Below are 16,024 nucleotides of genomic sequence, written 5' to 3' on the forward strand. Positions count from 1 at the left end.
GAAGGTAGTGTGGTGTACCCAAGGGTTTTCTTTAAACGTTTGCACCAAGCCGAATGTTGCATCATTTTCTAGTTTAATTGTTTTTTTTTTATTGACAAGTGTGAAATAAAAAACACTTTTACCACAAAGGGGGGCTCGTGGTAAAAAATGGTGCCATATCCCCCAGTTCTGAAGGTAGTATGGTGTACCCAAGGGTTTTCTTTAAAAATTTTGCACCAAGCCGAATGTTGCATCATTTTCTAGTTTAATTGTTTTTTTTATTGACAAGTCTGAATTAAAAACACACTTTTACCACAAAGGGGGGCTCGTGGTAAAAAATGGTGCCATATCCTCCCGTTCTGAAAATTGTGTGGTATACCCAAGAGTCTCCTTAAACGTTAGCACCAAGCCTTATATAGCACTATTCTTTAATTTATTTGTTATTAATTTTTATATTGAAATTCCTGAAATAAAAACACACATTTACCAGAAAAGGGGGTCTCGTGGTAAAAAATGGTTCCATATCCCCCAGTTCTGAATAATGTGTGGTGTACCCTAAGGTCTCTTTAAACGTTAGCACCAAGCCGAATGTTTCACCTTTTTCTAGTTTAATTGTTATATATTTTTTTATTGAAAAGTCTGAAATAAAAACACACTTTGACCACAAAGGGGGGCTCGTGGTAAAAAATGGTGCAATATCCCCCAGGTCTGAAATATGTGTGGTGTTTCCAAGGGTCTTCTTAAACGTTTGCACCAAGCCGAATGTTGCACCATTTTCTTGTTTAATTGTTATTTATTTATTTATTGACAAGTCTGAAATAAATACACACTTTTACCACAAAGGGGGGCTCGTGGTAAAAATGGTGTAATATCCCCCAGTTCTGAAGGTTGTGTGGTGTACCCAAAGGTTTCTTTAAACGTTAGCACCATGCCGAATGTTGCACCTTTTTCTAGTTTAATTGTTATTAATTTTTTTATTGACAAGTTTGAAATAAAAACACACTTTTACCACAAATGGGGGCTCGTAGTAAAAAACTGGTGCCATATCCCCAAGTTCTGAAGGTTGTGTTGTGTGCACAAGGGTCTCCTTAAACGTTTGCTTCAAGCCGAATGTTGCACCATTTTCTAGTTTAATTGTTATTAATTTTTTTATTGACAAGTCTGAAATAAAAACACACTTTTACCACAAAGGGGGGCTCGTGGTAACAAATGGTGCAATATCCCCCAGTTCTGAAGGTTGTGTAGAGTATCCAAGTGTCTTCTTAAACGTATGCACCAAGCCGAATGTTGCACCATTTTCTTGTTTAATTGTTATTAATTTTTTATTGACAAGTCTGAAATAAAAACACACTTTTACCATAAAAGGGGGGCTCGTGGTAACAAATGGTGCCATATCCCCCAGTTCTGTAGGTTGTTTGGTGTACCCAAAGGTTTCTTTAAACGTTAGCACCAAGCCGAATGTTGCACCATTTTCTAGTTTTAATGTTATTAATTTATTTATTGACAATTCTAATCAAAATAAACATTATCTACACAAAAGGGGGGCTTGTGGTAAACAAAAGGTGCCATATCCAAGATCTGATGGTTGTGTGGTGTACCCTAGGGTATCCTTAAACGTTTGCACCAAGCCGAATGTTGCACCATATTCCAGTTTAATTGTTATTAATATTTTTATTGACAAGTCTAAAATAAAAATTCACTTTTACCACAAAGGGGGGCTCGTGGTAAAAAATGGTGCAATATCACCCAGTTCTGATGGTTGTGTGGTTTACCTAAGGGTCTCTTTAAATGTTTGCAGGAAGCCGAATGTTGCACTATTGTTTAGTTTAATTATTATTAATTTTTTTATTGACAATTCTGATCAAAATAAACACAATCACCACAAAGGGGAGCTCGTGGTAAAAAATGGTGCCATATCCCCCAGTTCTGAAGGTAGTGTGGTGTACCCAAGGGTTTTCTTTAAACGTTTGCACCAAGCCGAATGTTGCATCATTTTCTAGTTTAATTGTTTTTTTTATTGACAAGTGTGAAATAAAAAGACACTTTTACCACAAAAGGGGGCTCGTGGTAATAAATGGTGCCATATCCCCCAGTTCTGAAGGTAGTGTGGTGTACCCAAGGGTTTTCTTTAAACGTTTGCACCAAGCCGAATGTTGCATCATTTTCTAGTTAATTGTTTTTTTATTGACAAGTCTGAAATAAAAACACACTTTTACCACAAAGGGGGGCTCGTGGTAAAAAATGGTGCCAGATCCTCCCGTTCTGAAAATTGTGTGGTATACCCAAGGGTCTCCTTAAACGTTAGCACCAAGCCTTATATAGCACCATTTTCTAGTTTAATTGTTATTAATTTTTATATTGAAATTCCTGAAATAAAAAAACACACATTTACCAGAAAAGGGGGTCTCGTGGTAAAAAATGGTTCCATATCCCCCAGTTCTGAATAATGTGTGGTGTACCCTAAGGTCTCTTTAAACTTTAGCACCAAGCCGAATGTTTCACCTTTTTCTAGTTTAATTGTTATTAATTTTTTTATTGAAAAGTCTAAAATAAAAACACACTTTTACCACAAAGGGGGGCTCGTAGTAAAAAAACTGGAGCCATATACCCTAGTTCTGAAGGTTGTGTTGTGTGCCCAACGTTCTCCTTAAACGTTGGCTTCAAGCCCTATGTTGCACCATTTTCTAGTTTAATTGTTGTTAATTTTTATATTGACAATTCCTGAAAAAAAAACACTTTTACCACAAAGGGGGGCTCGTGGTAACAAATGGTGCCATATCTTCCAGTTCTGAAGGTTGTGTGGTGTACCCAAAGGTCTCCTTCAACGTTTGCACCAAGCCGAATGTTGCACCATTTTCTAGTTTAATTTTTATTAATTTATTTATTGACAATTCTGATCAAAATAAACACAATCACCACAAAGGGGAGCTCGTGGTAAAGAATCGTGCCATATCCCCCAGTTCTGAAAGTTGTGTGGTGTACCCAAGGGTCTCCTTCAACGTTTACACCAAACTGAATGGTGCACCATTTACTAGTTTAATTGTTATTAATTTTTTATTGACACGTCTGATCAAAATAAACATCTACACAAAAGGGGGCTCGTGGTACGAAAAAGGTTCCATATCCCTTAGTTCTAATGGTTGTGTGTACCTAAGGGTCTCATTAAACGTTTGCAATAAGACGAGTGTTGCACCATTGTTTAGTTTAATTATTAAATGTTTTATTGACAAGTCTGATTAAAATAAAAACAATTACAACAAGGAGAGACCCGTGGTAAATAATGGTGCCATATCCGCCAGGTCTGAAGGTTGTGTGGTGTTCCCAAGGGTCTCCTTAAACGTTTGCACCAAGCCGAGTGTTGCACCATTTTCTTGTTTAATTGTTATTTATTTATTTATTGACAAGTCTGAAATAAAAATACACTTTTACCACAAAGGGGGGCTCGTGGTAAAAAATGGTGCCATATCCCCCAGTTCTGAAGGTTGTGTGGTGTACCCAAAGGTTTTTTTTAAACGTTAGCACCAAGCCGAATGATGCACCTTTTTCTAGTTTAATAGTTATTAATTTTTTTATTGACAAGTCTAAAATAAAAACACACTTTTACCACAAAGGGGGGCTCGTAGTAAAAAAACTGGTGCCATATCCCCCAGTTCTGAAGGTTGTGTGGGGTTTCAAAAGGACTCCTTAAACGTTAGCACCAAGCCGAATGTAGCACCATTTTCTAGTTTAATCTTTATTAATTTATTTATTGGCAATTCTGATCAAAATAAACACATTCACAACAAAGAAGGGCTCGTGGTAAATAATGGTGCAATATCCCCCAGTTATGAAGGTTGTGTGGTGTACCCATGTGTTTCCTTAAACGTTTGCACCAAGCCGAATGTTGCACCATTTTCTAGTTTTATTGTTATTAATTTATTTATTGACAATTCTAATCAAAATAAACATTATCTACACAAAAGGGGGGCTCGTGGTAAAAAAAAGGTGCCATATCCCAGATCTGATGGTTGTGTGGTGTACCCAAGGGTCTCCTTAAACGTTTGCACCAAGCCGAATGTTGCACCATATTCCAGTTTAATTGTTATTAATTTTTACATTGACAAGTCTGAAATAAAAACTCACTTTTACCACAAAGGGGGGCTCGTGGTAAAAAATGGTGCAATATCCCAGATCTGATGGTTGTGTGGTGTACCCAAGGGTCTCCTTAAACGTTTGCACCAAGCCGAATGTTGCACCATTTTCTTGTTTAATTGTTAATAATTTTCTATTAACAAGTCTGAAATAAAAAGACACTTTTACTACAAAGGGGGGCTCGTGGTAAAAAATGGTGCCATATTTTCCAGTTCTGAAGGTTGTGTGGTGTACCCAAGGGCCTGTTTAAACGTTTGCACCAAGCCGAATGTTGCACCATTGTCTAGTTTAATTGTTATAAATTTATTTATTTATAATTCTGAAATAAAACACACACAATCACCACAAAGGGGGGCTCGTGGCAAAAAATGGTGACATAACCCCCAGTTCTGAAGGTAGTGTGGTGTACCCAAGGGTCTCTTTAAACGTTTGCACCAAGCCGAGTGTTGCACCATTTTCTTGTTTAATTGTTAATAATTTTTTATTAACAAGTCTGATCAAAATTAACAATCACCACAAAGGGGGGCTCGTGGTAAAAAATGGTGCCATATCCCCCAGTTCTGAAGGTTGTGTGGTGTACCCAAGGGTCTCCTTAAACGTTTGCACCAAGCCGAATGTTGCACCATTTTCTTGTTTAATTGTTAATAATTTTCTATTAACAAGTCTGAAATAAAAAGACACTTTTACTACAAAGGGGGGCTCGTGGTAAAAAATGGTGCCATATTTTCCAGTTCTGAAGGTTGTGTGGTGTACCCAAGGGCCTGTTTAAACGTTTGCACCAAGCCGAATGTTGCACCATTGTCTAGTTTAATTGTTATAAATTTATTTATTTATAATTCTGAAATAAAACACACACAATCACCACAAAGGGGGGCTCGTGGCAAAAAATGGTGACATAACCCCCAGTTCTGAAGGTAGTGTGGTGTACCCAAGGGTCTCTTTAAACGTTTGCACCAAGCCAAGTGTTGCACCATTGTCTAGTTTAACGTTTATTAATTTTTTTATTGACAAGTCTGATCAAAATAAACACAATCACCACAAAGGGGGGCTCGTGGAAAAAAAAAAAAGGTGCCATATCCCCCAGTTCTGATGTTTGTGTGGTGTACCGAAGGGTCTTCTTAAACTTTTTTTGTCTTTTTTAATATTTATATATCAAAATTACGCTTGTTTTCAATTTCGAATTTCTGTTTCTAATATTTTTTATCCTAATTAAACATTTATATTTTTATTTAATTTTGAAGATCTGACTTGCAAACATTTTATTAACAAGTCTAAGTTCATGACCATGCATATATAATTTTTTTTTTTCCTATTTTATACACATCAATTTAAGGATCTACTTAGGCTGTTGTTGCACGAACGAATTTTCGGGTTTTCAAGGTGTGTACGATAATTATGGTACTATCCGGTAATTTTTTAGATTCGAATCTGAGATTCGAATCTAACTTATTCTCAGTGCATCATGTGGCATTCTGTATTGTTTCTTGTTTATGAGTATCTATTTTTTTTATTGGATAATGATGTCACGTGATTGTTCGTGATAGGCCAGAATTCAAATGAACTAATACGTGATTATTTAGTTCAATTATTGTTTAAAACGGCGTTTAATTACCGCCTCCAACTTAGGTGAGTTTTTAACGTTTCTAATTTTAAAGTCTTATTTGTTATTTTGATATTGTTGCGCAAGTAATAAGTAACAAAAAAATTTACGTGAGTTGTTACTGTACATCCTTTGTTACGGGTTTGTTAGGTAAGGTCAGTTACATTATAAATAATTTAAAACTAAAGAATAATTAAAATTAATTCACATTATTTTTAATATCACCTTAGTTTGAAAGTATTTATAATGTAACTGACCTGACCTAATCGACCATTTTAGTTTACTGTTTACCCTCTGTCCGGGTTTGTTTGTTTGTTTGTTTGTTTGTTTATCGTCTTTATTGGTGGCGAAGTTAAGGCGGTACGCCTTCTCTTACACTTAACCACTTTTCTGCAATTACATCAAAGATTTGAATATTAAAAACTAAGCATGATATAGACTAAATATTAAGAGAACAAATTGAAATTTTAACTTAATGTTCAAATATTAACTATTACAAAAGATTCAACCATAACTTATTATAAAGTAATTAAAAACTAAGCATAGACATACATAAAAAGGAAAGTAATTAAACATACAGCTAAAAGTATAAAAACCGAAAAAAAAAAGAAAAAAACATTAGGTGCTACTACATTAAAACCAGTCACTCGCACATTCACACACAGAATCAAGCAGTAGGGTAGCAGTGAAGTGGTCATGGTAAGCAGTTGTTACAAAGGTCAGTTCAGTCACATCAGTCAGGTCAGTTACATTATAAATATTTTAAAACTAAACAGCCATTAAAATTAATTCACAAAATAATTTTTAATGTCTGCTTAGTTTGAAAGTATTAATAATGTAACTGACCTGACCTAATCAACCATTTTATTAATTACGCATTCACGATTCACGTATTCACGAACACACGGCAAAATAACAAAAATGGCGCCGCTCGAATGGTTCCACAGGTCTTGTATTGCAAAATTAAAAAAATCGATATCTCCTAAAGTATTTGGAATTTCTGATCTCCGTCGCTTTTAATGAAAAGAGGAAGTTGAAGAGCATATGATAAAGGTATTTTCGGATTTTTAACATTTATTTTCGCAAATACCGCTCAACTACATATGATGAAATTTAAAAATTCGATATCTCCTAAAGTATTTGGAATTTCTTACCTCCGCCACTTTTAATGAAAAGAGGAAGTTGAAGAGCATAAATTAAAGGTATTTTCGGATTTTTAACATATTTTTTCGGAAATACCGCCCAAGTAAATATTTACCAAAAAAAAATCTTGTGATGTCAAAATGAATTATGATTGGATGTTCAATACAAAAAAAAATTCTTAAAATCTGAGATGTTTCATTTGTACTCTGATTTTTTTGTAATTTTTAGAATCTGTTGATGTACTAAATAAAAACAGCAAGCATCATGTACCACAGGCTCATTTGTACAGGATCATGCCATCAGAATCAGGAAATCAACTTGGATACGTGATACAGAACTTTTACCACACACTGTACTTGTAAATTTAAATATTGGTGTAAGGCACAACCCATGAAGTACGTACATAGTTACTACTGTCCGCGCCAGGAAAGGTGGCACTTCTCTCCGCGGGGGTGAGGGGTAATGCTGGAGAGAGGGGAAGCAACTCCCCGCGTATACCTGCGTCTGTAGCCTGCAACCTACAAACATTGTTCCCTCACAGCAGTTGAACAGTGGTAGTCGGTTACGATGGATGCTAGAAAACGTCCGGTACGATTTAAAAAAGTCATTCATAGTGGTGAAAGAGAAATAGTGAAATGTGTTATGGAATGTTGTGACCGCGAAGCGAAAAATAAGTGTTTAGAAGTGCCAGTCCACAAAGCTACGGACAGAGTAGCACACTACACTGGCGTAAGCCGTAGGTCTGTCCTTAGGATAAGGAAACAAAACAAAGAACGTCCACACGAACCTCAAACAACTACTGGTAAAAAAAGGTATGTAATGTAAGGGATCGTTATAATAAATAATGGTGTTTGGGGAAAGCGTTTTTGTATTCCATGTTACTATGATAATTTGCAGGGGCGCGGAAAGAATTGCCCCCCCCCCCCCGGGGGGGGGGGGAGAGACAATGGTGTAGCCAGGATGTGTGTCTGGGAATATAGTTGTATTGGGTGCCTAGCTATTTATATTGTAAACACCAAATATAATTAAATATTAAATATGATGTTTGTTTTAGTGAAGATGTGAAAAATAAATAAACTAGGTATATTTTATTTAATCCAAAAATCCTCTCCACCTATTTGAACGGGGGTTTTAGGCATAGAAAGGCCGCCTACTTAAGCCCAATATATACGTTCATTAAACAGAAAGAACCAATGGAAAATCAGGTGTAGCCTATGTTCGTATGTGTCCGAATTGTAGTTTGTGCTGAAATTGATTCGTGAAAACTGTCCAGTTTCTATTTAAATATGTTTGTTTTATTAAGGGGGTAGAGTCCTAGATTTAATAATTTTATAATCATTACTCAGTAATTAATATTTATGGCTTAATCTTGAAATTTGGTGGTAATCATGACACAGTAAAGTACTTATCAGACCTTTTGAATTTGAATTGAGTTGCCTATCATCCATATTATTTGTTGAGGGACTGAAATTATTGACTTATTAGAATATACCTAATTATGATCATGCAGGTCATAAAATGGTTTTAATATTAACAAAATATTACTTAAAATTACTGTTAAAACGTGATGTATCTCATACTTAACTTAGTTTGAAAATATCGCATATAAAAATATAGTAATGGAGATATCTCAACGAATTCATAAAAGTAAGGAAACTACCCCCTTAAAGCTAACTTGTTGATTCTAATTTATATTAACATGTTTTTGCAGGCCAAGAAAGACTGTAAAAATTGACGTTGACAGTTTTGATAGAAGAGTTATTCGAGATACAATTCACGAATTCTATATTGTGAAAAAGGTTGTGCCAACAGTCAACAAGCTATTACCAATTCTTAAAGAAAAGATCGGCTGGATTTGGAGCAAATCGTCATTGCGCCGACTTCTGAAGGAAATGGGATTCGTGTGGAGGAAAACCCAAGACAAACGTGTAGTACTCCTGGAACGAGCTGATATCGTTCGTTGGCGGTCAAAATACCTTACTGAAATGAAGAAAATAAGAAAAGATGGAAAATAAATATTTTTCCTTGATGGAACTTGGGTTGACACAAATTTAACATTCAAGAAATGTTGGCAGAAAAAGGACGATATAAATGGTGTTATGAGTACAGGAAACGCAGCTCACAGACTAATAGTTTTGAATATTGGTTCGAGAAATGGTTTCCTTCCAGGAGCATGTGTTGTTTACAAAGCTAGTGCTACAGTGGGGGATTACCACGGACAAATGAACTCAGTAAATTTCGAAAAATGGCTTTCAGAAAAGGTACTGCCAAATCTACCACCTGCATCGATCGTAGTTATGGACAACGCACCATACCACTCCAAACAAGTGGACAAGCCACCATAAAAATACGATGTTAAACGAGAAATAGTGGGATGGCTTAATAGAAATGGGGTCGAATGTAATGTGACTATGAGTAAAACAGAGCTACTAGATCTGCTGGACAGACATCGACCACAAACAAAAAAGTTTAGAGTTGATCACCTATTAGCAACTCATGGTCATCGGGCTATCAGATTACCACCTTACATGTGTGAATTGAATGCTATAGAGCTCGCTTGGGCAAAACTTAAACGTCTTGTGCGAGAAAATAACACCACCGGTGAATTGTCTCTCCAATCATTGCAAATTCAAACCACACAAGCTATGAATTCTATTACCTGCAGTGACTGGGAGAGCTACTGCCAACACGTACAGAACACGGAAGACAATTATTGCAAGAAAGACCACTTAATGGACGATATTCAAGACGAATTTGTCATCACCATTGGGAATGACAGTGAAGATAGTGATACCGGTGAGGGTAGTGAAAACAGTGCCGAAAACAGTGATGGTTACTGTTCTACATCCTGTGAAAGCAACGACAGTGTTTTGGCAAGTCCATTGTGAGTTTCCTGACATGTGCAACACATTTTGTACGTTTGAAACAACATTATATTTCAAATATATCTCTAACAGCGTAGCTTGGTATTTCACTCATACATTTCTGAATCGTATTTAATTCGTTGGTATTGTTTATTTATAGCATTTGTAATGCTACACTTTCAGCCTTATTAATATTATTTTTATTATTATTTTACCATTTATGTTATCACATTTTTAATTGCACTACCATATTTGCGATGGCAATTAAATTGTTTTTTAAGAAGATTATTTATATAGTATTGAAACAATGTTAATGCGTTGTAAGATATGTTTTATTAGGATATTTGATTGTTAACAGCATATATATATATATATATATATATATATAATTTGAAGCATAAGCGACAGTAATGCCTAAGACACTTTGTATTGCATAGCTATACAAAGACTGCAGGGACATTTCAGATGCGCAGTAATGCAGTACCGTGAAGAATGTTTTATTTACATTTCGATGTGACATAAATGTTTAGTATTTTAAATTATGTTTAATTATCGATGTGTTGTTTTTTTACTGAAACAAATTAGTACCTTGCCTTGAAAGCTGTTGTAAAGTCAATGATTATGGTCACATGGTACAGGTGTATATGAACATTTACTGTGAAACATTTATAAATATATTCATGTAACGGAATATATGACCACGCCGTTACTACTATCGTCCTCGCTACAGATGATCGTCCCCTCTGATCCGAGGACTAGAGTGACCGAGTGCCACCATTCCTGACGCGGACAAATGTTTTCATGTAAGAGAATATACGGCCACGCCGCTACTGCTGTCGCCCGTCGCTGCGGGTGGTCGCGCCCTCCCATTAGCCCGAGGACTAGGGAGCTCGAGTGCCACCATTCCTGGCGCGGACAAATGTTTTCATGTAAGAGAATATACGGCCACGCCGCTACTGCTGTCGTCCGTCGCTGCGGGTGGTCGTGCCCTCCCATTAGCCCGAGGACTAGGGAGCTCGAGTGCCACCATTCCTGGCGCGGACAAATGTTTTCATGTAAGAGAATATACGGCCACGCCGCTACTGCTGTCGCCCGTCGCTGCGGGTGGTCGCGCCCTCCCATTAGCCCGAGGACTAGGGAGCTCGAGTGCCACCATTCCTGGCGCGGACAAATGTTTTCATGTAAGAGAATATACGGCCACGCCGCTACTGCTGTCGCCCGTCGCTGCGGGTGGTCGCGCCCTCCCATTAGCCCGAGGACTAGGGAGCTCGAGTGCCACCATTCCTGGCGCGGACAAATGTTTTCATGTAAGAGAATATACGGCCACGCCGCTACTGCTGTCGTCCGTCGCTGCGGGTGGTCGTGCCCTCCCATTAGCCCGAGGACTAGGGAGCTCGAGTGCCACCATTCCTGGCGCGGACAAATGTTTTCATGTAAGAGAATATACGGCCACGCCGTTACTGCTGTCGCCCGTCGCTGCGGGTGGTCGCGCCCTCCCATTAGCCCGAGGACTAGGGAGCTCGAGTGCCACCATTCCTGGCGCGGACAAATGTTTTCATGTAAGAGAATATACGGCCACGCCGCTACTGCTGTCGTCCGTCGCTGCGGGTGGTCGTGCCCTCCCATTAGCCCGAGGACTAGGGAGCTCGAGTGCCACCATTCCTGGCGCGGACAGTATAGATGTGTATGTGATTCAAACTGAACTAACTAGATATTGCACTCACATACAAAATTATTAATTTGAACTCAACTTAAAAATTGTAGGCCTATAACAGTTTCATTTCTTCAAATAATCTAAGCTGTTTCAGTATTAATAATTTTTGACTAGATGAAAATCAATGAAAGTAATTTGTTGAAATGATTTGGAAACATAATTGTGTGTTTCTGTTGCAGATGGTTGAAATGGCTATCTGCAATTTTCTCGACAGGCGGATGTACGAGTGTAATGAGTGAGAAAGATTTTGAAAGTGATTGAATTTATCAGTGTAGCATTCTACGTTGAAAAATAAAACAAAAACTACAATTGGCGATTAACATCTTTTTATTTTTGTATATAACGAACCATTATAAGGTTTATATTTTCTTAATTTAGCACAGCAATCCCTTTGAGAAGTATGCATCTAAATTTTTTAACTTTGTATGTAGTATGTATTTTCTGCAAAGTCAAATGCATACTATTTCATTTTATAGTGCCTTTGTTACAAATTATTTAACTTTACAAACAAATTATTGTGTCCGTTCCGAAATAAGACATTCAGTGATATAAGTAGTTACTTCATGTATTGATTTTGTAATGAGGTTTCACTAAATGGTAAAGTTTTTTGACTTTATCTCTGCCTCATCTGTTCTGGAATATTTGAGTTAATAATACTTGCTGCTTTGCAGACCTTGTAAGATGTTTTAAAACTAGAATTTCTATTACACCTCTTACAAATAAACAGTTAAAATGTTTATGTTTTAATGAGTTGAGCACAAGTAGGTACGGTCTCAGGCACAGGTTGGTGCCTGTCAATAGAAGCAAACACAATTTGCATTAACACATTTTGTGCAGAAGCATTATCACAACTTTGATTTTACATGTATGTACCAGCATAGAAGTGCTCATACTCAGGGTTGCTATGGTCAGGGATTTCCATGTACCCTTGAAAAGTCAGGGAAATCACAAGAATTTCTGGAATTTACAATGTATAATATGAACCAACATACTTTCCTGCACAATGTTAAAATGTAAATTTTTTAATGTTGTTTAAGAAAACATTTATTTCTTCTGTAATTTTTAATTGACACGACACAAAGCAGATGGACAAGACGACATTTAACAAACCATACTAGACCTCATTGTACATATTTACAAAAGAAAGTAACATGTATGAGACTAAGATGTTTTATTGAGACGTTTAGGTTTGTACTGCAATATTATTCGCACATTGTTTCATATTTAACAAATAATCAATTATGATTAAAAGTACTTTTAAAATTTGATGTTATAGTTGTGTGTTAGTTCAATTGTGGTGCTACACATATTAGTATAAACAATTCATGTTTTGGTTTATTTTGGCGGTTAATTTGTTCTATTTGAAGTACTATTGCTCAAAGTTATACCATTCATCTCAAAGTAAACTTAAGCTAAGTAATACTAAGAGACAAACTTTCTGAAAGGTCATGTCTTATTACTAATTATGTGATCGTGCTGAAAATGTGCGGGATAAAAATTGCAGTTTAACAATTTTTTAAAATAAGTTACCAATTTCAGCAACAATCATATGTAATGTCCTAGAAAACCTGGAAAAGTCAGGAAATTTAATGCCAAAAATATGTTTAGCAACCCTGACGCTCCTTTCTTTAATATCACATTTCTTGCCTGCAGGATATTTGCAATGCTTTTCAATTACTTACATAATATGTATCTATATTACATTTTTGTAATAATTATCATTCATTACCTTTCTGGACCAATTTCAAACCTTCAAAGTCTGGGATTAAGCATTGCATTTATTTGTTTTTCATTTGCTAGCTTTCCTCATGAAAACCACTGGCAGAAACATATGCAGATTGTGTGGCAGCTGTGTTATCAATTCAAATACTGAGTAAATACATTCAAAAGTTTTTTTGGAAGACTATTTTATATTAAACTGTTGCAGGTGGATATAGGAAATTTATAGTGGTAACGGTGTGGAAAAGATCAACAGGTTTATACATCTCATATTCATTTCTATACATGCAAAAATAGTTAATATTCACACTGCTGATATTTTAATTTCTATATATACATACTTATTTCTTTTACACGTACTTTGAAGTGTAAGTTTATCGTGATATATTAATTAAATAATTGAAACTTCTTTTTACAACTCTCCAGCACTATGCGAAAAGGACTGTAGAAAACAACAGTTCCACATATGTTATAGAGCCAAAAACTGTTAAGTCTTGTGTCTCGTCTGCAAGAGAAGTGGTTGGGAGCTTTTCCTGTATCTGCTTCTGCCCAGATAAATGTACCACGATGCCGACCGACCGCCGACAAACCCTCTACACCAGTTGTGGCCAAAAACATGACACCAGATGCAAGCTCCACCGAGTAGTAGACAGCAGCTTCCCCTCTTAGTGACCTGGAACTATGGGGTGTCTGCAGTCCTCTGTAGTCACTTTTTAAAACAAAAGTTCCAATTTTAGACATCTAACATGAATTGCTATGGTGACAACGTTGTGCATAATTGTGGCTGACGATGCAAAAGACGACAAAGAGAGATAAAGGCAGATGGACTACTAATTACAATAAAACATTAAGATTGTAGTGTGTGTACTCACAGGTAACCACTCTGACAGAACACTTGACACAGGTGGATGACATGTTTTGCGCGGAATGTCTGTTCACAATCTATGAGTTGGTGTTGTCTGTCTGTGAGTGCTTACGTGTGAGTACTCGGCTACTCACACTACTATCTTAATGTTATGTAGTGTTATAAAAAACAATAAAATAAGTAATTGTAACATACATAGTACATGCATGAATTTTCCAAGAATAATGAAAGAAATGTGTCAAGATAATAGAGGTGTGAATGGGTTAAAGCATTTAACATTATAAAGGGACTAAAGAAATGTCAACTTAATACAAAGGAAAACTATATAACAGGGTAGTTGTAGCTTTAAAAATGGGATTAGGGACTAAAAGAAACCAACTTCGTTACCAGGAAAATATTACAAGTGGGAACATTGCATTAGCATTACACTGTATTCAATTGAGCATGATGCATGATGTTCAATGTTACCTACTTCTCCATAATTTGCACAAATTTTTGCTGCGGAATTAATGGTGAAAATCATGGAAATACATTGAATGTATTAGTATATATTTATTTCTGACCAATATTGTAACCCATTGGACTTACCAACTTTTTGACAGTCTGTTTTCCTATGTCCTAAGTGTTGTTATGGTATATTTTAAAATACAGGAAAATAATTATCATGCACTGCCATACAATACAATTATAATGAATAGTGGCAAATACTTCACAGCTAAGGGAATAGTTTTGCATATTGCAATAAACTAATTTTGTAGAGAATAAAACCTGAAAATTTTTATTTTTTTATGTTAATTTAACTGCCGGCACACTTTATATTAACTGTACTGTAAAATGGGAAGGGGTAGAGATAATTGATCTGAAGGCTTATTTTTCTAACAAATCAAACACAAATTTAGGTATAAGACATTTTAGAAATTCATTATTGGATTTATGACTTTGTGTAAGAGGTACGTTTTAGGTATAGCAAGTATAGTTTTTAAGATTTAACTTATAAATTTATTAGAAATTTTTGACAAGTTAATATTAACCCTTTCCTGCCTGGTGGTACTTGTGAGTCCCACAATGTTTGAAGCCCCATAGAAATAGTGTGTGCATGTTTGAAACCACATGCTGACTGTCGGGACCTCTGGGTCCCTGTATAGCTCCGCTCTGCCAGTTGTCGAAGAAGTTCGATTGACAGCCAAGAGGTTGCAGCACTAAAACGGCAGCACTGCACCAGTCTGGAGCGCCCTTTTTTTTGTTTGTTGAGCTGGACATATGATAAATGCCTGTCAGGACTTAAAAGTCCCATCATTAAAAAAAATATTAAATATAAATAAAAAATTTTGAAAAAAATTATGGCCTCCTTTTATGCCTACTTAAATATAAAAAAGAAATAAAAATTACAAAATTCAATTTTTTTACATTTCTAGGCAGGAAAGGGTTAATATATTTTTAATTTTAAAATTTCCTTCCAAAATTCAAGTATTTGAAAAGCCCGCCAAGTGCGCGGTTGCTCGATGTAGTTACAAAAACATCCGCTAGAATGCGCCCACGATGGCGAATGTTCCAAACAGGGAGGGGACACTTCATAGGGCAAGGCAATCGCATTTTTCCAGTTGCTATACAGTTTTATCCAACATCTGAGCACGAAAATTATAATCAAAATACCACGTTGATTAAATAAATATTACATTTGTTTTAACATTTTATCAAATTTATGGCATAAATTGGTATTGTTGAAATGAAAATAATATATTTACTTAAAAGAAAATAAACAAATTTTCGTTGGCATGTTGAACCACTTGTTTAACCAACACCATAATTAATGGCGTCGGCGTTGAATTAAGTAATACCTATTAGGTTTAATAAAAAACTTTCTAAGGAAATTTTGTTTCAATCATGTTGAAATAGTAATCTCGTTAAATAATATCAATGATTTCATGAACTACTTTATAAATCACTGTTGACTGTTATGAAACATGCCTGATTCGGCTACGTGTTGTGTTAACTACTGGTACAACAAG

The 16,024-nt window shown here is 36.0% G+C and overlaps 1 long non-coding RNA gene across 1 annotated transcript; it reads left to right on the top strand.

Annotated features, from left to right (window-relative positions):
• The first annotated feature begins 5,524 nt into the window (after positions 1-5,524).
• On the top strand, positions 5,525-15,341 carry LOC134537289 (uncharacterized). The gene is made up of 2 exons (XR_010075979.1): positions 5,525-5,736; positions 11,611-15,341. It is a non-coding gene; the product is annotated as an uncharacterized LOC134537289 (long non-coding RNA).
• The last annotated feature ends 683 nt before the right edge of the window (positions 15,342-16,024 follow it).

Source organism: Bacillus rossius, chromosome 12 (genome assembly GCF_032445375.1).
Source record: "Bacillus rossius redtenbacheri isolate Brsri chromosome 12, Brsri_v3, whole genome shotgun sequence".
NCBI classification, from domain to species: Eukaryota; Metazoa; Arthropoda; class Insecta; order Phasmatodea; family Bacillidae; genus Bacillus; species Bacillus rossius.